Source organism: Mustela putorius, unplaced genomic scaffold (assembly GCF_011764305.1).
Source record: "Mustela putorius furo isolate JIRA1106 unplaced genomic scaffold, ASM1176430v1.1 tig00000288_pilon_pilon_pilon, whole genome shotgun sequence".
NCBI lineage: Eukaryota > Metazoa > Chordata > Mammalia > Carnivora > Mustelidae > Mustela > Mustela putorius.
In genome coordinates, this window is record NW_025421345.1 from 149,967 (window position 1) to 173,113 (window position 23,147).

The 23,147-nt window shown below is 45.2% G+C and overlaps 1 pseudogene; it reads right to left on the reverse strand.

Annotated features, from left to right (window-relative positions):
* Positions 1 to 21,973: 21,973 nt before the first annotated feature.
* Positions 21,974 to 22,086, reverse strand: LOC123391839 (annotated as a pseudogene).
* Between the last annotated feature and the right edge of the window lie 1,061 nt (positions 22,087 to 23,147).

The window sequence follows — 23,147 nt, forward strand, 5'->3', positions numbered from 1 at the left end:
GTTCGCTCCAAGCCAAAGCCTCTGCGAAAGCAAGGCATTCGCTGAGAAATGTTCTGCAGGCTGCAGCTGCTTGCCTGAGCCCTGTCTCATGGTGGGAGAAACCCGCGTACAGCGAAAGCCTCTTTGCCTTGTCATCTGCCCTGGGAAAGCACAGCATTCGTTGGGAAATCAGAGTTAGGTTTGGGGATGCTGCTGCTGCTGCTTGCCTGAGCTAGTCTCTGCAGCACGGTGGAAGATAACCGCATGGAGCGAAATACTCTTTGCCCTTGCACCCCTCTGCCTGAGGGAGAAGCGTGGTTGCACACGTCTGTCACCGCGCTCCCCAGGAGCAAGTGTGGGGAAGGCGCAGCACGCTGCCCCGGAGGAGAGAAGGAGCCCTTGGCCTTGCGGTCGGGAAACGCTCGGGAAGCAGGATAGCCTGCCGTGGCACGAACAGCAGGCCGGTGGCAAGACAAGTGTCCCCCGCTCCCTGTGCAGAGAGATGGAAGCCTGGCTGCTAAGGAGACATGAGGGGACGACTAGGGCAGGGGCGTGTGCTCCACTCTGAGGAAGGAGTCTGGGCAGAAGGCAGGCCTGTCCTGTGCCTCTGGTCCCAAGGGGACAGCATCTCCTTGGCCACCTGTCCCAAGGGCAGACTTGGGCTTGCCACCAGGTGCCATACCCGCAACTCGCAGAAACAACCCCATGGAGAAACGGGCAGTCAGATGCCGTCTTCCACCAAGATGTGGCAGCGATGTGGGTGGCAGGGAGTGTGCCAAGGAAGGAGTGGAGACTGTCCCCCACAGTTCCCCATCCCAGTGCACGGGCCGTGTGCAGTGATCCTGTCGCCTCCTCTCTCCTGTGGTGAAGGCACTGGCCTAGACCCCATGTCTGCCTGAGCGCCGGAACAAAAGTCAAAGCCTTACCTACCCCAGGAGATGGTAATAGGCATAGAGTGCCATGCTAGGACACGCATGCTGCTGCAGGGTTGTGACTGTCTGCTTAGTTCGGCTTAGCAAGGTGAACCCCAGGCGCGAACTTGGAGCCCAGGAAAGCAAGGCCCAAGAGGCACCAGCTTTCAGGCAGCTCTTCTTCCCTGATACGAACGAAGCCTTGCTGAGGAAGCAGTGGTGAAGTGCGGTTCGCTCCAAGCCCAAAGCCTCTGTCAAAGCACAACATTTGCTGAGAAATCAGAGTCGGTACTGTGGGCTGCTACTGCTGGTTGCCTGAGCCCAGTCTCACGGTGGGAGATACCCGCATACAGCTTAAGGCTCTTTGCCCGGGCATCTCCTCTGGGAAAGCGCAGCATTCATTGGGAAATCAGAGTTGGGTTTGGGCACGCTGCTGCTGCTTGCCTGAGCTAGTCCCCACAGCACAGTGGAAGATACCCGCATGGAGCGAAATTCTCTTTGCCCTAGCATCCCCTCTGCCTGAGAGAGAAACGTGTTTGCACATCTGAAAGAGCCTTAAGGAAAGGGACATGTCTGTCCCCGCCCTCCCATGGAGCACGTCTGGGGAAGGCGCAGCACGCTGCCCCCGGAGAAGAGGAGCCCTTGGCTTTGGGGTCTGAAAACGCTCGGGAAGCAGGATAGCCTGCCGTGGCACGTACAGCAGGCTGGTGGCAAGACAAGTGTCACCCGTTCCCTGTGCGGAGAGATGGAAGCCTGGCTGCTAAGGAGATATGAGGGGACGACTAGGGTTGAGGCGCGTGCTCCCCTCTGAGGAAGGAGTCTGGGCAGAAGGCAGGCCTGTCCTGTGCCTCTGGTCCCAAGGGCACAGCATCTCCTTGGACAACAGTCCATAGGGCAGACTTGGGCTTGCTACCAGGCACCATACCTTGAATTCGCAGAAACAGCTCCCTCGAGAAAAGGGCTGTCAGATGCCATCTTCCTCCAAGATGTGACATCATTGTCGGTGGCAGGGGGTGTGCCGGGGAAGGAGTGGCGACAATCCCCCAAAGCTCCCCAATCTAGTGCACGGGCAGTGTTCAGGGATCCTCTCTCCTCTCCTCTCCTGTGGGGAAAGCACTGGCCTTGTCCCCGAGTCCGCCTGAGGGCCAGTGCAAAAGGCCAAGCGTTGCCTACACTGGGAGATGGTAGTGTGCAAGAATTGCCATCCTAGGCCACGCACGTTGCTGCAGGTTTGTGGCTGTGTCTGCTTACTTCGGCCTGGTTGGGTGAATCCAGGGCATGAACATGGAACCCTGGAAAGCAAGGCCCAAGGGGCACCAGCTCTCCCACGGCTTCTCTTCCCTGAGGCGACAGAGCGGACGCCCAAAGCCTTGCTGAGGAAGCAGCAGCGAATTGCGGTTTGCACCAAGCTGAAAATCTCTGCTAAAGTTTAGCAGTCGCTGGGAAAGCAGAGTTGGTTCTGTGAGCTGCTGTTGCTGCTTGCCTTAGCCTAGTATTCGCAGCATGGCGGGAGAAACCCTCATAGAGCGAAAGCTTCTTTGCCCGGGCATCCCCTCTGGGAAAGCACAGCATTCTTTGGGAAATCAGAGTCGGGTCTGTGGGATGCTGCTGCTGCTTGCCTTAGCTAGTCTCCACAGCTCATTGTAATAAACCCGCATTGAGCAAAATCCTCTTTGCCCGTGCATCCCCCTCTGCCTGAGAGAGCACCTGTAGAAACAGCCTTAACGAAAGGGACACGTCTGTTACCTCACGCCGCCCTGGGAGAAGGGAAGGAGCCGTTGGCTTTGCTGTCGGGAAACGGTGGTGAAGCAGGAGAGCCTGCCATGGCAGGAACAGCCGGCAGGTGGCAAGACAAGTGTCACCTGCTCCCTGTGCGGATAAAATGAAGCCTGGCGGCTCAGGAGACACGAGCGGCTAAGGAGACATGAGGGCGCTCGTGATCCTCTCTGAGGAAGCAGTCTGGGCAGAAGGCAGGCCTGTCCTGTGCCTCTGGTCCCAAGGGGCCAGCATCTCCTTGGACACCTGTCCCTAGGGCTGACTTGGGTTTGCCACCAGGCGCAATACCCGGAACTCACAGAAACAGCTCCCTGGAGAAACAGGCAGTCAGAGGCCTTCCTCCAAGATGTGGCAACGTTCGCGGAGGCACGGGGTTTCCGGGGAAGGAGTGGGGGACAGTCCCCCACAGCTCCCCATCCCAGTGCATGGGCGGTGATCAGTGATCCTGTCGCCTCTTCTTTCCTGTGGAGAAGGCACTGGCCTAGTCCCCGAGTCTGCCTGCGTGCCAGGGCAAAAGGCCAAGTCACCGGAGATGGTAGTGTGCATAGAGTGCAATCCTAGGCCTCACATGCTGCTGCAGGGTTGTGGCTTTGCTTAGTTTGGCCTGGCAGTGTGAACCCAGGGCGGGAACATGGAGCCCAGGAAAACAAGGCCCAAGAGGCACCATCTCTCCCGCGGCTCTTCTTCTCTTAAGCGACAGAGCTAATGCCCAAAGCTTTGCTGAGGAAGCAGAGGCAAAGTGCAGTTCGCGCCAAGCCCAAAACCTCTGCAAAAGCAGCGTAGGCGCTGGGAAATCAGAGTCGGTTCTGTGGGCTGCTTTTGCGGCTTGACTCAACCTAGTATTCACAGCACGGTGGGAGAAACCCGCATAGAGCAAAAGCCTCTTTGTACGTGCATCCCCTCTGGGAAAGCACAGCATTCTTTGGGAAATCTGTGTCAGTTCTGTGGGATGCTGATGCCGCTTGTCTGAACATAGTCTTCGAAGCATGGTGGGAGAAACCCGTATGGAGCGAAATCCTCTTAGCCCGGTCATCCCCTCTGCCTGAGAGAGAAGCGTGGTTGCGCCTGTGGAAACAGCCTTAAGGAAAGGGACACGTCTGTCACTGTGCTCCTTAGGAGCATGTCTGGGAAAGGCACAGCAACGCCGCCCTGGGAGAAGAGAATGAGCCATTGGCCTTGTTGGGAAACGGCCGTGAACCAGGAGAGCCTGCCATGGCAGGAACAGTGGGCGGGTGGTAAGACAAGTGTCACCACAGTCTATGATGACACTTTTGAGTCAAGGTTCATCTACTCTACAGATGAGACTGTAAAATTTTTAAAGGCAACATGTTTAAAGGCAACATCATGAAAGAAGGTTTGGTGGATTGCTTTGATTTTCTATTCATGGTATCAGATGAGTTTAAGGGAGCATAATCCAATAAAAAATTTAAAATTAATTTTAAAAAATAAGAAAAAAACATTTTAATGTCTTTGCCTTTGTGATTCCTGCAAATGAAACTACAAGAAAGGACTGAGAACATTTTCTTTTTTTCGATTTGTTTTTCTTCAATTTGGACCTCCTCCTTAGGTCTCTGATCAAAGAATGCTTACACAGACTCTGTAGTGTAGAAAGGACAAAATATCATATTACAAAATATTCCATTCCTATCCTTTTGTATACCCAGAACAATAAGTTAATATATGTGCTGCCAAAGGAGCACACCAGAGCTATAAGTTAAGTGAAGATTGTACTGGGGGAAGATGAAACAATTATTCCATAAAATGAGTGGGTTTTGAATGGGACATGAAGGGCGGACTTGTGAGTTAAAAAAAAATATATATATAATGACTTAATGAAGGTTTAATTAAAGCATAACAACTATGCTGTATTCCTAAAATATATTAAAATGATGATATGGAAATACCTTGCCTAGTACTTAATATCTCACAGAGTAACATCAAAGCACCTATTAATCCTTTCTACTAACAGCTGTTCCTCTTTGTTTCACTTTACATAACATGTGATGGATTGACATTTGTAGAAATAAGGAGGAAACATGGAAGAAAGTGAACAATTAGAAAGGATCAAAATACAGTAATAAACCAGGTAAATAACCAGTGAATATTATTATAGTAAATATATGCACATTTATAAACTGAGAATTTTCAGGAGTGACAGCCAATGTAGAAAATCGAGATGGTGTTATAGAAAATTCCATAAAACCCTTTGCATTAGTTTAACAGCCTGGTATAATATTTAGAAACGTGTAATTTCTTTGAGCAGTTAAGCATAGAAAAACATGGCTGAAATAATGATAAACACTTAACATTTACTTAAATTTTTGTTTACTTTTATCCTTTAATGCCCATCTTGTGTTCATAATGTCCTAAGTATTTGTGGTTGTTAGATCAAAGTAAATTTGAAAATTTCCATGGGGAGGGGAAATGGTATCTGCCCTTCCCTTACTGCTCAATGCATTTTCATTAACACCCACCTCACAGTCCATAGGCAGCTATCTGTGTTCCCATCTTTAAGAAATTTTATCCTACAAGTCTTTCCTCATGACACTGTTGCATATTACATAAATCAAACAGACATTCAACCTCCTGGAATGGAATCAGAAACCCACAAAGCTGACTGCTGTCAGGACTCATAAGGAAGGCAATTAATAAATTTATTATTTAGGAGAGGAGTTGTTTGCTTTCCAAAAATCCATGCAAAGTTGGAATGTTATCCGGAGTGTATATCAAACTGACAAAGCTAAAAGTGTCTTTTTATCTCAGGTTCACCCATTTGACAATCATTATATTTTCTCCTTTATCTCTGGTTTGGTCAGCTATGCTAGTGTCAGAACACTTAATTCATTCAGTCAATCAACAAAGACCTATTTAGTACTAATTTTTGTGGGTGGGATGAATAAGACAAATATCTGCATATGATCTAGAGTTTAAAATTCATATTTGAATTACTTACATACCACCACATACATGAATTACATACTTACCACCACAAATGTAAACAACACTTATAAAATTGATAATGCTAAGGAGAAGACCTTAATATTAAAAGCAATAAAATTGATATGTCTATTAGTAGAAATAAAAAATAGTCATATATTAACTAAAGTAAAATTTAGGGCTCCCTGGGTGACTCAATCAGTTAAGCAGCTGCATTTGGCTCAGGTCATGATCCCAGGGTCCTGGGATTAAGACCTGCATCGGGCTCACTGCTGGGTAATAAGCCTGCCTCTCGATTTTCCTCTGCCTGCCACTCTGCCAACTTGAGCTCTCTCTCTCTCTCTGTCAAATAAACAAATAAAATCTTTAAAAAAAAAAAAAAGATAAATATAAAGTAACACTTACTGGAGATTTGGGAATGGTGATGTCATCAAGATGGCAAAATGGATGCATGGATGGCTCCTTATTTATTGCGAAAGGTAAATGTATAGTCAAAACCAGATTCTCTAATATTGTAATGGTGATATATAAATCATTTAGTAGTCTAGTTTAAAAGTTAAAAAAACAAGCCTATTAAAAATAACTATAACTGCAATCATTTGTTATTGAAAGTACAATATAAAAATGATCTAAAATGTAAAAACATCAATAGGAGAAGTATAAATTTTCTGTAAACTATTGAAGTTCAGTTGTTTTCAAAATAAAATGGAATGTTATAACTAACGTATTTTATATAAGCTTAATGGTAGATATAAAAAAATATGTAGTAGATTCACAAAAGATTTTGATAAAGAAGTTAAAACATACTGCCACAAAAAGTCATCAGATTACAAACAAAGAGAACAAGACAGGAAATAAAGAGCAGAGCATCTACAAAAGAGAAACAAAACAGATAAACACTGGGGAAAGAAAAAAAATTTTAAAAAGGGAGGGGAAGGCAAACCATAATACACTTAACTATAAGTAACAAACTGTTTCTGGAGGGGAGATGGGCAGGGGAATGGGCTAAGCCAGTAATAATTATTAGGAGGTCACTTGTGATGAGCATTGATGAGCATATGTAAATGGTGAATTACTAAATTCTACTCCTGAAACTAATATTACACTATATATTAACTAAAATTTAAATAAATCATGAAATATAAAAAGAATGAAAGGCAATAGTTAAGTCCTTACCTATCCATAATTACTTTAACTGTAAGTGAATGGAATCATCAGTTGGAAGACATAGAAAGGCTAGAATAGATTAAAAAAACAAACAAAAAACACAAGATCCAACAATATGTTGCATATAAAAGAATCACTTTAGCTTTAAGGACACACATGGGCAGAGAGTAAAGGGATGGAGAAAGATATTCCAAGCTAATGATAACAAAATAAAACAAGGGTGGCAATAACTATAACAGACAAAATAGGGTTTATATAACCTAAAAATCACCACAGGAGTCAAAGAAGGTCATTATACAATAAGAAAAGTGCCATCAATTCATCAATACAGTAATTGTAAATATCACGTACTTAATATTGAGCCACATAAATATATAAAACAAATACAAAACAAAAAGGAGAAATAAATAGCAATACAATAATATCTGGGGACAATAATACCCTACTCTTACCTATGGATAGATCATCCAGACAGAAAATCAATAAGAAAATAGTGAATTTAGACACTATGCCTGGACAACTGGGTGGCTCAGTCAGTTAAGCCTTTGCCTTTGGCTCAGGTCGTGATCCCAGGGTCCTGAGATAGAGTCCCACATTGGGCTCCCTGCTCAGGAGGGGGTCTTCTCACTCTGCCTCTGCGCTTGCCCCTTGCTCATTCTCTCTGCCCTGCTCTCTCTCTCTCAAACAAACAAAACAAACAAACAAACAAGAACTATGTCAAATGAACCTAACATATTTACAGGATATTCCATCCAATAGTATCATAATAAATATTCTTCTCAAACACATGTGGAAAATTTTCTAGGATAGATCACAAAACAAGAGTCCCCCCAAAATCAATAATATAGAAAGCATATCAAGTATATTTCCAGCCAAAATAATATGAAACTAGAAATCAATACAGAAGGAAATTTGGAAAATTTACAAATACACAGACATACACATTTTTAAACAAACAAAAAATCAAAAAAAGAAGACAATGTGGGAATAAAAATACATCTTGAGGAAAATAAAAAAAAATACCAAAAAATTATGAGAAGCAGCAAAGCAGTTATAAAAGGAAATTTTATAGCTATAAATGTATATAAAAAAAGATTTCAAATAAAGAACTTAATATAAAAGTTCAAAAAATACAAAAAGAACAAAGTAAACTTAAAAGTAGCAAAAGGAAGGAAAAAAATAAAAATTAGGGCAGAAATAAATGAAATATAGAATTAAAAAACTAGAAAGTTTTTTTTAAATGGTAAATAAAATTAAACTTGGTAATGGTAAATAAAAAATAAAAAGACAGCTATCCAGAATAGATCACATCCTTGGTCCTAAATCAGGACTCAACCGGTATCAAAAGATTGGGATCATTCCCTGCATATTTTCAGACCACAATGCTCTAAAGCTAGAACTCAACCACAAAAGGAAGTTTGAAAAGAACCCAAATACATGGAGACTAAAGAGCATCCTTCTAAAGAATAAATTGGTCAACCGGGAGATTAAAAAAGAATTGAAAAAAATCATGGAAACAAATGATAATGAAAATATCAAAATCTGTGGGACACAACAAAGGCAGTCCTGAGAGGAAAATATATAGCGGTACAAGCCTTTCTCAAGAAACACGAAAGGTCTCAGGTACACAACCTAACCCTACACCTAAAAGAGCTGGAGAAAGAACAAGAAAGAAACCCTAAGCCCAGCAGGAGAAGAGAAATCATAAAGATCAGAGCAGAAATCAATGAAATAGAAACCAAAAAAACAATAGAACAAATCAACGAAAGTAGGAGCTGGTTCTTTGAAAGAATTAATAAAATTTATAAACCCCTGGCCCGACTTATCAAAAAGAAAAGAGAAAGGACCCAAATAAATAAAACCATGAATGAAAGAGGAGAGATCACAACTAACACCAAAGAAATACAAACTATTATAAGAACATACTATGAGCAACTCTATGCCAATAAATTTGACAATCTGGAAGAAATGGATGCATTCCTAGAAACATATAAACTACCACAACTGAACCAGGAAGAAATAGAAAACCTGAACAGACCCATAACCAGTAAGGAGATTGAAACAGTCATTAAAAATCTCCAAACAAACAAAAGCCCAGGGACAGACGGCTTCCCGGGGGAATTCTACCAAACATTTAAAGAAGAACTAATTCCTATTCTCCTGAAACTGTTCCAAAAAATAGAAATGGAAGGAAAACTTCCAAACTCATTTTATGAGGCCAGCATCACCTTGATCCCAAAACCAGACAAGGATCCCACCAAAAAAGAGAGCTATAGACCAATATCCTTGCTGAACACAGATGCAAAAATACTCAACAAAATACTAGCCAATAGGATTCAACAGTACATTAAAAGGATTATTCACCACGACCAAGTGGGATTTATTCCAGGGCTGCAAGGTTGGTTCAACATCCGCAAATCAGTCAATGTGATACAACACATCAATAAAATAAAGAACAAGAACCATATGATACTCTCAATAGATGCTGAAAAAGCATTTGACAAAGTACAGCATCCCTTCCTGATCAAAACTCTTCAAAGTGTAGGGATAGAGGGCACATACCTCAATATCATCAAAGCCATCTATGAAAAACCACCACAAATATCATTCTCAATGGAGAAAAACTGAAAGCTTTTCCGCTAAGGTCAGAAACACGGCAGGGATGTCCATTATCACCATTGCTATTCAACATAGTACTAGAGGTCCTAGCCTCAGCAATCAGACAACAGAAGGAAATTAAAGGCATCCAAATTGGCAAAGAAGAAGTCAAATTATCACTTTTCGCAGATGATATGATACTATATGTGGAAAACCCAAAAGACTCCACTCCAAAACTGCTAGAACTTATACAGGAATTCAGTAAAGAGTCAGGATATAAAATCAATGCACAGAAATCCGTTGCATTTCTCTACACCAACAGCAAGACAGAAGAAAGAGAAATTAAGGAGTCAATCCCATTTACAATTGCACCCAAAACCTAGGAATAAACCTAACCAAAGAGACACAGAATCTATACTCAGAAAACTATAAAGTACTCATGAAAGAAATTGAGGAAGACACAAAAAAATGGAAAAATGTTCCATGCTCCTGGATTGGAAGAATAAATATTGTGAAAATGTCTATGCTATCTAAAGCAATCTACACATTTAATGCAATTCCTATCAAAGTACCATCCATCTTTTTCAAAGAAATGGAACAAATAATTCTAAAATTTATATGGAACCAGAAAAGACCTCGAATAGCCAAAGGGATATTGAAAAAGAAAGCCAACGTTGGTGGCATCACAATTCCGGACTTCAAGCCCTATTACAAAGCTGTCATCATCAAGACAGCATGGTACTGGCACATAAACAGACACATAGATCAATGGAACAGAATAGAGAGCCCAGAAATAGACCCTCAACTCTACTTTTCGACAAAGCAGGAAAGAATGTCCAATGGAAAAAAGACAGCCTCTTCAATAAATGGTGCTGGGAAAATTGGACAGCCACATGCAGAAAAATGAAATTGGACCATTTCTTTACACCACACACAAAAATAGACTCAAAATGGGTGAACGACCTCAGTGTGTAAAAGGAATCCATCAAAATCCTTGAGGAGAACACAGGCAGCAGCCTCTTCGACCTCAGCCGCAGCAACATCTTCCTAGGAACAACGCCAAAGGCAAGGGAAGCAAGGGCAAAAATGAACTATTGGGATTTCATCAAGATCAAAGATCATCAAGATCCTTTTGCACAGCAAAGGAAACAGTTCACAAAATCAAAAGACAACTGACAGAATGGGAGAAGATATTTGCAAACAACATATCAGATAAAGGACTAGTGTCCAAAATCTATAAAGAACTTAGCAAACTCAACACCCAAAGAACAAATAATCCAATCAAGAAATGGGCAGAGGACATGAACAGACATTTCTGCAAAGAAGACATCCAGATGGTCAACAGACACATGAAAAAGTGCTCCATATCACTCGGCATCAGGGAAATACAAATCAAAACCACAATGCGATATCACCTCACACCAGTCAGAATGGCTAAAATCAACAAGTCAGGAAATGACAGATGCTGGCGAGGATGCAGAGAAAGGGGAACCCTCCTCCACTGTTGTTGGGAATGCAAGCTGGTGCAACCTCTCTGGAAAACAGCATGGAGGTTCCTCAAAATGTTGAAAATAGAACTGCCCTATGACCCAGCAATTGCACTACTGGGTATTTACCCTAAAGATACTAACGTAGTGATCCAAAGGGGCACGTGCACCCAAATGTTTATAGCAGCAATGTCCACAATAGCCAAACTATGGAAAGAACCTAGATGTCCATCAACAGATGAATGGATCAAGAAGATGTGGTATATATACACAATGGAATACTATGCAGCCATCAAAAGAAATGAAATCCTGCCATTCGCGACAACATGGATGGAACTAGAGCGTATCATGCTTAGTGAAATAAGTCAAGCAGAGAAAGACAACTATCATATGATCTCCCTGATATGAGGAAGTGGTGATGCAACATGGGGGTTTAAGTGGGTAGGAGAAGAGTAAATGAAACAGGATGGGATTGGGAGGGAGACAAACCATAAGTGACTCTTAATCTCACAAAACAAACTGAGGGTTTCTGGGGGAGGGGGTTTGAGAGAAGGGGGTGGTATTATGGACATTGGGGAGGGTATGTGCTTTGGTGAGTGCTGTGAAGTGTGTAAACCTGGTGATTCACAGACCTGTACCCCTGGGGATAAAAATATATGTTTATAAAAAATTAAAAATTAAAAAAAAAGACAGCTAGACTAACTCAGAAAAAAGAGAGAAGACTCAATAAAATCAGAAATGAAAAAGGAGACATTATAACAGATACCACAGAAATATAAAGGATAAAAGACAGTTAAATGCCAGCAAATCAAAAGCCTAGAGGAAATGGACAAATTCCTAGGCACATACAACCAATCAAGACTGAATCATAAGGACATAAAAATGTGAACAGACCAATAAGGGGTAAGGAGATTGAATCCGTAATAAAAACCTTCTAACAAATAAAAGTCCAGAATCAGATGATTTCCACAGTGAATTCTACCAAACATTTTAAGGCAAAATAATACAAATATTTTTTAAACCCTTCCCAAAGAGGTGAAGAGTTTGAAATACTCCGAGGCACATTTTACAAGCCAGCATTATCTTGATATCAAAACCAGACAGGAGCACTACAAAAGCAAAACAAAACAAAACAAAAACAAACAAACAAACAAAAAAAACAAAGCAGCAACAAAAAGAACTACTGGATAATATTCCTGATAAATAAAAATGTGAAAATTCTCTACAAAATGCTACAAAACTGAATTCACCAGCACATATCAGTAAATGTGATGCATTATATTAATAGAATGATCAATAAAAACTCATATGATCAACTCAATATATGCAGAAAAGGCATTTGACAAAATTCAACACCCTTTCATAATAAAAATACTCACCAAACTGGGTACAGAAAGAATACACATCAACATAATAAAAACCACATATTCCGTGGAAGGATTCAAGATGGCGGAGAAGTAGCAGGCTGAGACGACATCAGGTAGCAGGAGATCAGCTAGATAGCTTATCTAACCATTGCAAACACCTACAAATCCAATGGGAGATCAGAGAGATTGAGAGCAACAATTCTAGAAACAGAAAATTGATCACTTTCTGAAAGGTAGAGCCGGCAGAAAAGTGAACCCGAAGAACAGGAAGGTAGACCGCAGGGGGGGGTGCAGCTCCCGGCAAGCGGTGGAGCAATGGAGCAACGGAGCACAAAATCAGGACTTTTTAGAAGTTTGATCCACTGAAGGATATCACCCCAGAGGCTAAACCAGAGTGAAGCCCAAGTGGGCTCAGCATAGTCCCAGGTCCCTCAGGGTCACAGAAGGACTAGGGGTATCTGAGTGTCACAGAACTCACAGGTATTAGAGTGGGGAAGCCGGCTACAGAGACAAAGCTGAGGAGTGAGCTCTCAACCCAGGGTTACTTTGAACCAGGCATAGGCAGGATGAGCTTGGAGCACGGTGACAAGGCAAAGAGGCTTTCGCTCTATACGGGTTTCTCCCACCGTGAGACAGGGCTCAGGCAAGCAGTAGCAGCCCGCAGAACATTTCTCAGCGAATGCTGTGCATTCGCAGAAGCTTTGGCTTGGAGCGAACATCACTTAGCCACTGCTTCCTCAGCAAGGTTTCAGTCGCGTCAGGGAAGAAGAGCTGCGGGAGAGCTGCTGCCTCTTGGGCCTTTTTTCCCGGGCTCCATGTTCACGTCCTTGATTCACCCTGTCAGGCCGAACTAAGCAGACACAGCCACAACCCTGCAGTAGCGTGCGGAGCCTAGGATGGCACCCTATACACACTACCATCTCCCGGGGTAGGCATGTTTGGCCTTTTACTCTGGCGCTCAGGCGGACTCGCAGACTAGCCCAGTGCTTTCCTCACAGGAAAGGAGAGGTGACAGGATCACTGCACACCGCCCGTACACTGAATAGGGAACTTTGGGGGACTGTCCCCACCCCTTCCCCTTAAACCCCGTGCCTCCTCCAAGCTTCCACATCCTGGAGGAAGACGGCGTCTGACTCCCCGTTATTTCAGGGAGCTGTTTCTGCGAGTTCAGCGTAGGCGCCTGGTGGCTAGCGCATGTCTGCCCCAGGGACAGGTGGCCAAAGAGCTGCTGTCTCCTTGGGCCCAGAGGCTCCGGACAGGCATGCTTTCTGCCCAGACTCCTTCCTAAGAGTGGAGCACGCGCCCTGCCCTACTCATCCCCTCCTCTCTCCGTAGCAGCTAGGCTTCCATCTCTCTGCACAGGGAGCGGGTGACACTTGTATTGCCACCGGCCGCTGTGACTGCCAGGGCCGGCTCTCCTGCTTCGCAACCGTTTCCAGACCAGAAGGCCAACGGCTCCTGCTCTTCTCCCTGGGGAGCGTGCTGCACCTTCCACAGACATGCTCCTGGGGACCGCAGTGAAAGACGTGTCCCTTTCCTTAAGGCTCTTTCCACAGCCGCAAGCGCGCTTCTCTCTCTGGCAGAGGGGTGCTAGGGCAAAGAGGATTTCGCGCCATGCGGGTATCTTCCACCATGCTGTGGAGACTAGCTCAGGCATTCAGCTGCAGCATCACACACATCCGATTCTGATTTCCCAACGAATGCTGTGCCTTTCCAGAGGAGATGCCCGGGCAAAGATGCTTTCGCTGTATGCGGGTATCTCCCACCTCGAGACTGGGCTCAGGCAAACAGCAGAAGAGCCCGCAGAACCGACTCTGATTTCCCAGCGACTGCTATGCTTTCCCAGAGGTTTTCAGCTTGGCGCGAACCGCAATTCGCTGCTGCTTCCTCAGCAAGGCTTTGGTCGTTCGCTCTGTCGCGGGAGTGAAGAAAAGCCGCGGGAGAGCTGGTGCCTCTTGGGCCTTGCTTTCTCGGGCTCCAAGTTCGCGCCCGGGGTTCACCTTGCTAAGCCGAACTAAGCAGACACAGTCACAACCCTGAAGCAGCGTGCGTGGCCTAGCATGACACTCTATGCCTATTACCATCTCTTCGGGGGGTAGTTAATGCTTTGCTTTTTGTTCCGGCGCTCAGGCAGACTCGGGGTTCTGGCCAGTGCCTTCACCACAGGAGAGAGGAGGCGACAGGATCACTGCACACGGCCCGTGCACTGGGATGGGGAACTGTGGGGGACAGTCTCCACTCCTTCCTTGGCACACTCCCTGCCACCCACATCGCTGCCACATCTTGGTGGAAGACGGCATCTGACTGCCCGTTTCTCCATGGGGTTGTTTCTGCGAGTTGCGGGTATGGCACCTGGTGGCAAGCCCAAGTCTGCCCTTGGGACAGGTGGCCAAGGAGATGCTGTCCCCTTGGGACCAGAGGCACAGGACAGGCCTGCCTTCTGCCCAGACTCCTTCCTCAGAGTGGAGCACACGCCCCTGCCCTAGTCGTCCCCTCATGTCTCCTTAGCAGCCAGGCTTCCATCTCTCTGCACAGGGAGCGGGGGACACTTGTCTTGCCACCGGCCTGCTGTTCGTGCCACGGCAGGCTATCCTGCTTCCCGAGCGTTTCCCGACCGCAAGGCCAAGGGCTCCTTCTCTCCTCCGGGGCAGCGTGCTGCGCCTTCCCCACACTTGCTCCTGGGGAGCGCGGTGACAGACGTGTGCAACCACGCTTCTCCCTCAGGCAGAGGGGTGCAAGGGCAAAGAGTATTTCGCTCCATGCGGTTATCTTCCACCGTGCTGCAGAGACTAGCTCAGGCAAGCAGCAGCAGCATCCCCAAACCTAACTCTGATTTCCCAACGAATGCTGTGCTTTCCCAGGGCAGATGACAAGGCAAAGAGGCTTTCGCTGTACGCGGGTTTCTCCCACCATGAGACAGGGCTCAGGCAAGCAGCTGCAGCCTGCAGAACATTTCTCAGCGAATGCCTTGCTTTCGCAGAGGCTTTGGCTTGGAGCGAACAGCACTTCGCCCCTGTTTCCTCAGCAAGGCTTCAGTCGCGTCAGGGAAGAAGAGCTGCGGGAGAGCTGGTGCCTCTTGGGCCTTGCTTTCCCGGGCTCCATGTTTGCGCCCTGGGTTCACCCTGCCAGGCGAACTAAGACACAGCCACAACCCTGCAGCAACGTGCGTGGCCTAGGATGGCACTCTATGCACACTACCATCTCCCGGTGTTGGCAACGCTTGGCCTTTGGCACTGGACTTCAGGTGGACTCGCGGACTAGGTCAGTGCCTTCCTCACAGGAGAGGAGAGGCGACAGGATCCCTGAACACTGCCCGTTAATGGAATGGGGAGCTTTCGGGGATTGTTGCCACTCCTTTCCGGCACACCCCCTGCCACCGACAACGCTGTCACATCCTGGAGGAAGATGGCATCTGACTGCCCGTTTCTCGTGTGAGCTGTTTCTCGAGTTCAGGGTATGGTGCCTGGTAGCAAGCCCAAGTCTGCCCTACGGACAGTTGTCCAAGGAGATGCTGTGCCCTTGGACACAGACGCAAAGGACAGGCCTGCCTTCTTCCCAGACTCCTTCCTCAGAGTGGAGCACGCGTCCCTTCCCTAGTCGTCCCTTCATGTCTCCTTAGCAGCCCGGCTTCGTCTCTCCGCACAGGGAGTGGGTGACATTTGTCTTGCGACCGGCCTGCTGTTCCTGCAAGGGCAGTCTCTCCTGCTTCCCGACCGTTTCCCGACCACAAGGCCAACGGCTCCTTCTCTTCTCTGGGGGCGGCGTCCTGCGCCTTCCCCAGACGTGCTCCTGTGGAGCTCGGTGACAGACGTGTCCCTTTCCTTAAGGGCCTTTCAGACGTGCAACCATATTTCTTTATTAGGCAAAGGGGTGCTAAGGCAAAGAGGATTTCTCTCCATGCGGGTATCTTCCACCATGCTGCGGAGACTAGCTCAGGCATTCAGCTGCAGCATCACACACATCCCATTCTGATTTCCCAACGAATGCCGTGCTTTCCCAGAGGAGATGCCCGGGCAAAGAGGCTTTCGCTGTATGCGGGTTTCTCCCACCGCGAGACTGGGCACAGGCAAGCAGCAGAAGAGCCCGCAGAACCGACTCTGATTTCTCAGCAAATGCTGTGCTTTCGCAGAGGCTTTGGCTTGAAGCGAACAGCACTTCGCCGCTGCCTCTTCAGCAAGGCTTCAGTCGCGTCAGGGAAGAAGTGCTGCGGGAGAGCTGGTGCCTCTTGGGGCCTTGCTATCCCGGGCTCCAAGTTCACATCCTGGGTTCATCCTGCCAAGCTGAAATAAGCAGACACAGCCTCGACCCTGCAGCAGCGTGCGTGGCCTAGGATGGCACTCTGCTCACAATGCCATCTCTCAGCATAAGGCACGGCCGGCCCTTTTGCTCTGGCATTCAGGTGGACAGGGGACTAGGCCAGTGCCTTCCCCATCCTTGAGGAGACGCGAGAGGATCACTGCACACCGCCCGTGTCCTGGGATGGGGAGTAATGGGTAACTGTCCCTGTTTCCCCGGGACACCCCCTGCCTCCGCCAATGCTGCCACATCCTGGAGGAAGACGGCATCTGATTGCCCGTTCCTCCAGGAGGTGTTTCTGCGAGTTCAGGGCCGGGAGCTTGGTGGCAAGCCCACGTCTGCCCTCTGGACAGGTGGCCAAGGAGATGCTTTCCACTTGGGACCAGAGGCACAGGAAAGGCCTTCCTTCTGCCCAGACTCCTTCCTCAGATTGGAGCACGTTCCCCGGCCCAATCGTCCCCTCATGTCTCCTTAGCAGCCAGGCTTCGTCTCTCTGCACAGGGAGTGGGTGACACTTGTCTTGCCACTGGCCCACTGTTCCTGCCAGGGCCGGCTCTCCAGCTTCGCGACCGTTTCCCGACCACAAGGCCAATGGCTCCTTCTCTTCTCCTGGGGCAGCTTGCTGCACTTTCCCCATACAGGCTCCTGAGGAGCCCAGTGACAGACATGTCCCTTTCCTTAAGGCTCTTTCCACAGGCGCAACCACGGTTCTCTCTCAGGCAGTGGGGATGCCCAGGCAAAGAGGATTTCACTCCATGCAGGTTTATTACACCGTGCTGTGGAGTCTTGCTCAGGCAAGCAGCAGCAGCATCCCACAGACCCGACTCTGATTTCCCAAAGAATGCTGTGCTTTCCCAGAGGAGATGCCCCGGCAAAGAGCCTTTCGCTGTATGAGCGTTTCTCCCGCCGTGCTGCGAATACTAGGCTAAAGCAAGCAGCAACAGCAGCCCACAGAACCGACTCTGATTTCCCAGCAACTGCTATGCTTTCGCAGAGGTTTTCAGCTTGGCGCGAACGGCACTTCGCTGCTGCTTCCTCAGCAAGGCTTTGGGTGTTCGCTCTGTCGCATCAGGGAAGAAGAGCTGCGGGAGAGCTGGTCCCTCTTGGGCCTTGCTTTCCCGGGCTCCATGTTGGCGCTCTGGGTTCACCCTGCCAGGCCGAACTAAGCAGACACAGTCACAACCCTGCAGCAACGTGCGTGGCCTAGGATGGCACTCAATGCACACTACATTCTCCCGGTGTAGGCAACGCTTGGCCTTTTGCACTGGCCCTCAGGCGGACTCACGGACAAGTCCAGTGCCTTCCCCACAGGAGAGGAGAGGCGACAGGATCCCTGAACACCGCCCGTTCACTGGAATGGGGAACTTTGGGGGATTGTCCCCACTCCTTCCCCGGCAAACCCCCTGCCACCGAAAACGCTGTCACATCTTGGAGAAAGATGGCATCTGACTGCCCGTTTCTCGAGGGAGCTATTTCTGCGAGTTCCGGGTATGGCGCCTGGTAGCTAGCCCAAGTCGGCCCTACGGACAGGTGGTCAAGGAGATGCTGTCCTCTTGGGACCAGAGGCACAGGACAGGCCTGCCTTCTGCCCAGACTCCTTCCTCAGAGTGGAGCATGCATCCCTGCCCTAGTCATCCCCTCATGTCTCCTTAGGAACCAGGCTTTGTCCTTCCGCACAGGGAGCGGGTGACACTTGTCTTGCCACTGGCCTGCTGTTCCTGCCACGGCAGGCTATTCTGCTTCCCGACCTTTCCCGACCACAAGGCCAACAGCTCCTTCTCTTCTCCTGGGGTGGCGTGCTGCGCCTTCCCCAGACATGCTCCTGGGGAGCGCAGTGACAGACGTGTGCAACCACGCTTCTCTCTCAGATCTCAAATACACAACATAACCTTACACCTAAAGGAGATGGAGAAAGAACAAGAAAGCCTAAACCCAGCAGAAGAGGAATAATAAAGATCAGAGCAGAAATCAATGAAATAGGAACAAATAAACAAACACACAAAAACCACAAAAACCGAACAACAACAAAAAAAAACAATAGAACAAATCAACGAAACTAGGAGCTGGTTCTTTGAAAGAATTTATAAGATTGATAAACACCTTTCCAGACTTATCAAAGAGAAAAGAGAAAGAACCCAAATAAATAAATTCATGAATGAACGAGGAGAAATCACAACCAACAAACACCAAAGAAATACAAACAATTATAGGAACATACTATGAGCAACTCTACGCCAACAAATTCAACAATCTGGAAGAAATGGATACATTCCTAGAGACATATAAACTACCACAACTGAACCAGGAAGAAATAGGAAACCTGAAGAGACCCATAACCAGTACAGAGATTGAAACAGTCATCAAAAATGTCCAAACAAACAAAAGCCCCGGGCCAGATGCTTCCCAGGGGAATTCTACCAAACATTTACAGAAGAATTAATTCCTATTCTCACGATACTGTTCCAAAAAAATAGAAATGGAAGGAAAACTTCCAAACTCTTTTTTTTTTCTGAGGCCAGCATCATCTTGATCCCAAAACCAGACAAGGATCCCATCAAAGAAGAGAACTACAAACCAATGTCCTTGATGAACACAGATGCGAAAATTCTCACCAAAATACTAGCCAATAAGATTCAACAGTACATTAAAAGGATTATTCACCACGACCAAGTGGGATTTATTCCAGGGCTACAAGGGTTGGTTCAACATCTGCAAATCAATCAATGTGATACAACACATTAATAAAAGAAAGAACAAGAACCATATGATACTCTCCATAGATGCTGAAAAAGCATTTGGCAAAGTGCAGTGTCCCTACCTGATTAAAACTCTGCAAAGTGTAGGGATAGAGGGCACATATTATTACTATTATCAAAGCCATCTATGAAAAACCCACTGCAAATATCATTCTCAATGGAGAAAAACTGAATACTTTTCCGCTGAGGTCAGGAACACGGCAGGGATGTCCGTTATCACCACTGCTATTCAACATCGTACTAGAAGTCCTAGCCTCAGCAATCAGACAACAAAGAGAAATTAAGGGCATCCAAACTTTGCCAAATTGGCAAAAGAGAAGTCAAACTATCCCTGTTTGCAGACGATATGACACTGTATGTGGAAAGCTTAAAGGACTCCACTCCAAATCTGCTATAACTTGTATAGAAATTCTGTAAAGTGTCAGAATATAAAATCAATGCACAGAAATTGGTTGCAGTTCTTTTATACCAACAAGACTGAAGAAATAGAAATTAAGGAGTGAATCCCATTTACAATTGCACCCAAAACCCTAAGATACCTAGGAATAAACCTAACCAAAGAGACAAAGAATCTATACTCAGAAAACTCTAAAGTACTCATGAAAGAAATTGAAGAAGACACAAAGAAATGGAAAAATGTTCCATGCTCCTGGATTGGAAGAACAAATATTGTGAAAATGTCTATGCTACCTAAAGCAATCTACACATTTAATGCAATCCCTATCAAAATCCCATCCATTTTTTTTCAAAGAAATGGGACAAATTATCCTAAAATATATATGGAACCAGAAAATACCTCGAATAGCCAGAGGAATATTGAAAAAGAAAGCCAAAGTTGTTGGCATCACAATTCCAGACTTCAAGCTCAATTACAAAGTCGTCATCATCAAGATAGAAGGGAACTGTCCCCAAAACAGACATAGATCAATGGAACAGAATAGAGAGCCCAGAAATACACCCTCAACTCTATGGTCAACTAATCTTCAACAAAGCAGGAAGGAATGTCCTATGGAAAAGAGACAGCCTCTTCAACAAATGGTGTTGGGAAAATTGAACAGCCACATGCAGAAAAATGAAGTTGGACCATTTCCTTACACCATACATGAAAATAGACTGGAAATGGATGAAGGAGCATAATGTGAGAAAGGAATCCATCAAAATCCTTGAGGAGAGAACAGGTAGCAACCTCTTTGACCTCAGCAGCAGCAACTTCTTCCTAGGAACATCGCCAAAGGCAAGGGAAGCAAGGGCAAGAATGAACTATTGGGATTTCATGAAATCAACTATTTTGATTTCATCAAAAACCTTTTGCACAGCAAAGGAAACAGTTAACAAAGCCAAAAGATGACTGTCAGAAGTTATCTGGGAGAGGATATTTGCAAATGACATACCAGATAAAGGGCCAGTATCTATCCAAAATCTATAAAGAGCTTATCAAACTCAACACCCTAAGAACAAATAATCCAATGAAGAAATGGGCAGAGGACATGAACAGACATTTCTGCAAAGAATACATCCAAATGACCAACAGACACATGAAAAAATGCTCCACATCACTCGGCATCAGGGAAATACAAATCAAAACCAGAATGAGATACCACCTCACACCTTTCAGAATGGCTAAAATGAACAAGTCAGTCAATGACAGATGCTGGCGAGGATGTGGAGAAAGGGCAGCCCTCCTACACTGTACGTGGGAATGCAAGTTGGTGCAACCACTCTGGAAAACAGCGTGGAGGTGCCTCAAAAAGCTGAAAATAGAACTAGCCTATGATCCAGTGATTGTAGTACTGGGTATATACCCTCAAGATACAAACGTGGCATTCTGAAGGGGCACATGCACCCAAATGTTTATAGCAGCAATGTCCACAATAGGTAAACTATGGAAAGAACCTAAATGTCCTTCAACAGATGAATCAATAAATAAGATGTGGTATATATGTACAATGGGATACTATGCAGCCATCAAAAGAAATGAAATCCTGCTATTTGTGATGACGTGGATGGAACTAGAGGGTATTATGCTTGGCGAAATAAATCAATCTGAGAAAGACAACTATCATATGATCTCCCTGATATGATGAAGTGGAGATGCAACATAGGCGGTTTCGGGCGTACGAAAAGAAAAATAAAGAAGATGGGATTGGGAGGGAGAAAAACCATAAAAGACTGAATCTCACAAAACAGACTGAGGGTTGCTGGGGGGAGGTGTGTTGGGAGAGGATGGTGGGGGTATGGACATTGGGGAGGGCAGGTGCTATGGTGAGTGATGGTGAGTGCTGTGAAATGTGTAAACCTGGTGATTCACAGACCTGTACCCCGAGGGATAAAAACACATTATATGTTTATAAAAAATTAAAAAAAATAATTTAAAAAATCCATTAAAGAAAATACACATATTGCAAGCCCAGAGCTAATCTCATATTCAATCAAAAAAGTTTGAAAGTTTTCCCCTTAAAGATCAGAAAAAAGACAAGTGTGTCCACTTTCACTACTCTCATTTGACATAGTACTGGATGTCCTAGCCAGAGAAACAAGGAACACAAAGAAATAAAAGACTCCAAAAAAAAGGAAGAAGTAAAATTTTCTTTTTTTGGATAACATGAACTTACATGTAAAAGAATCCTAAAAAATTCATAAATATTTTGAATAAACAAATTTAGTAAAGCTGCCAAATACAAGATAAATATATAAAAGACAAGAATTTTGTTTTGTTTCGTTTTTTAATAGTTTTTCATGTCATCCTTGCTCAGTGATCACGCTAATCTCTGCATCATTCCAATTTTAGTATATGTGCTGCCAAAGTAAGCACAAGACAGGAGCATTTTAACACTCTAATGATGAACTGTCTGAAAAAATAAAGAGAACAATCTAATTCACACTAGCATCAAAACTAATAAAATACTTAGGAAAAGATTTAACTAAGACGATGAATGATCTGTACCCCATAAACTATGACATTGATAAAGAAATTGAAGGAGACATAAATGGAAAGATAGCTCATATTTATGAATGGTAAGAATTAACATTGTTAAAATGTCCATACTACCGAAAACCATCTGTAAATTCAATTCCTATCAAAAATCCAATGTTAGGGGCACCTGGGTGGCTCAGTGGGTTAAGCTGCTGCCTTCGGCTCAGGTCATGATCCCAGGGTCCTGGGATCGAGCCGCGCATCAGCCTCTCTGCTCAGGAGGAAGCTGCTACCTCTTCTCTCTCTGCCTGCCTCTCTGCCTGCTTGTCATCTCTCTCTCTCAAATAAATAAATAAATAATCTTTTAAAAAATCCAATATTGTGTTTTTACAGAAGTAATTAAAGAATCCTAAAATTTATATGAGACAAACAAATAATCAAAGCAGTTCTGAGAAAGAATGAAGAAGCGAAATTACACTTCTTGATTTGAAACTATACTACAAAACCCCCATGCTCAAAACAGTAAAGTATACTGGCATAAAAACAGACCAATAAACAAGTAGAACAGAATTGAGAGTCCAGAAATAAATCCTTTCATACAGTCACCTAATATTTGACAGGGGCCAACATATGTAATGGGTAAAGATAGTCTGTTTCAGTAAATGATATTTAAAACTGAATAGTCACATAAAGCAGCACGAAACTGGAACCTTATATCACTCATAAATCTTAACTTGAAATAGATTAAAGACTTAAATGTGATGCATGAAACTAAATTTCCTAAAGGAAAACATAGGAAAAATTCTCCTTGACATTGGTCTTGCCAATAGTTTTTTGGATACCAGACCAAAAACACAAGCAAAAAAAGCAAAAATAAATAAATGGTATTACATTAAACTAAAGTTTCTGCATTGCCAAAAAAAAAGGGAATGAAAACACAATCCACAGAATGGAAGAAA